Source organism: Octopus bimaculoides, chromosome 5 (assembly GCF_001194135.2).
Source record: "Octopus bimaculoides isolate UCB-OBI-ISO-001 chromosome 5, ASM119413v2, whole genome shotgun sequence".
NCBI lineage: Eukaryota > Metazoa > Mollusca > Cephalopoda > Octopoda > Octopodidae > Octopus > Octopus bimaculoides.
The window spans coordinates 24042782-24045170 of NC_068985.1; the positions used below are offsets into that span (position 1 = coordinate 24042782).

At 28.7% G+C, this 2389-nt stretch overlaps 1 protein-coding gene across 3 annotated transcripts in view; it reads right to left on the reverse strand.

Moving 5' to 3' along the window:
- The window catches only part of LOC106867714 (probable vesicular acetylcholine transporter-B), a 292276-nt gene that overhangs the window by 185266 nt on the left and 104621 nt on the right, over positions 1-2389 (reverse strand). The window lies entirely within an intron of this gene.

The window sequence follows — 2389 nt, forward strand, 5'->3', positions numbered from 1 at the left end:
ATATATATATATATATATAAATATATTCTTTTTCTAATAACTGTTTCTTACGAGGCCATCAAGCCAGACGAATTTTTAAAATTATAATTTAGAAGGTAGGTAGGTAAAAGACAAATTAATTGTAATATTCGTGCCTTTCCCAAAGCAATAGCAGTGTGAAAGGAATGAAATAAGTTCGAAAACCGACTCAAATATGGTTTCGTTTTCTGCTAGAACTTATTTCTACCTCACACTGCTCACTACTGTTATTTTTTTTTTTTTTTTCACTTTTTTCTTTTGTACGTTAGTGATCCATTTTTAAAAATTTTAATCTAATAATATTAATAACAATCCAACACCTCAGTTTCCTTGACAGTGTAGAAAGGTCTCAAATTTTGTCACTTGTTCTCTATTAGTAATTTCGTCAAATGTTGCTACAATATCTTTAGAAAGTCCTACAAATAATATAAATGTATATACCACAAGGTCCGACTACATTTTTGTTGTTGTTTCCGTTTTATAACAAGTTTATTTTAAAGGATATTTTTTTCTCTCCATTTAATTTACTTTCCGAAGATTAATAATCATTTAATCATTTCTTGATAATCATTTTACAAATATTAATGTTTTGTGACTTTTTTTCTCATCCATTTCGTTTTTTTTTCCCCATTTTTTCCTTCATGCTTTTCTTTTCTGTTGCTTTAAAATGTCTTGAGGAAATATTGAGGTAAAAGAAATCTTTACCGAGTTGCTTAATTACAATAGAAATTTCATCAGAAGTATGTACTGTTCAAAATTCACGAAATCTTTCCGTGTATGTAAGTATGTAAGCACATTTGTGTGTATGTGTGTGTGTGAACTTGTGTGTATGTGCGTGTGTACTTTATTTTCATGATTGACACAGAATTTGTTTGAGATTTGACAGCTCTCCGTCGAGGTTTCGACGTAACCTTTCAATTAGTGCTAGATTTACTTATTTTTGTTGCTGTTCATTTCTCGTTCATTGACACACAAAAACCCATTACAAACTTAGATTGAATAATGTTGTAACTCCACTATGTCCACAATTAAATTTCTGTGTGTTTGTGCATGTTTTTCGGCTGTTGTTAATGCAAAATCTTTAAGAGATTCACCAGTTTCAACATAAAGTCTACTACGATATCCTCCATTTATCTCTTTATAATTTTACCTTTTTATCTCTTACTGAAAATGTGTCATTTTGTACAAAAACGATGTCTGAAGTATTAAGATATTCATTACAATGATTTAAATGCAGCTATACTTTTTGGTATTGTTTCCAGTATATATGGGTGATGACAAATGATGTTATTAGAAGTTTAAAATGGCTGAAGATACAAACATTGAAGACTTCGCATATTATCATTATTATTCAGTGTTATTGGTCTTGCTATTGTTTCTTTATTGATTACATTTCACACAATTTCAGTAACATTCTTCATACGTCGATATTTTCCCTTTAAAAATGTATCTAGAATCATTGTAGAATTTCATATTTTTAAAATGTATCTAAGCATTTAGACCTAATGATAGACTATCGAATAAAATAAATGTCCGATGTCTCTGGATATTTATTTTATTTATTTATATACAGTAACGTTACTCTGATTCTATGATCAAATACATATATAAAATGATTAGTATTAGTATTAGAATATTAGTAGTCTTAGTAGGTTTAATATCAAGCGCGGTAGTAATAGTGGCGGTGGTGACAGAAGCATTATTATTATCAATAGTAGTAGTAGTAGTAGTAGTAGTAGTAGTAGTAGTAGTAGTAGTAGTAGTAACACGATGTATTACTAAGCATCATGTTACTAGTAGTAAAGCGTGACTAACGAACAAATATTGGTAGCATAACTTGTAATGGTTGTCGAATTACTAATGCTTGTAATTGAGGTTTAAAATATTTTGTTGTTTAAAAAGCATAAACTCTGTTTTGTTAGTGATAATACTAAATATCGCCAGAACAAAAATCGGAGAAAATTGGACCAAGTAAAAAATATATTTTTAGGAAGACTCCAATTTTTGAATCATCTGCATGTGCAAAGTATCTCATAGTAGTTGTTAGTGTTGTTTTGATTATATTTTTTTTGCTTGGTTTTTCGAATTTGTAGATACTGCTGTCGTCATAAATGCTATATTTTCGTCACTGGTCCGTTAATTGTTAATTTCTATTGCCAGTATATTACTACAGATAATACTTTGAGTATAAACCTAATGAGAAATTAGATACACACACACATACACACACACACACACAAATATCTATATATCTGTATATACATATATATGTATATACATACATACATACATACACACACACACACACACACACACACACACACACATATATATATATATATATATATATATATATATATATATATATATA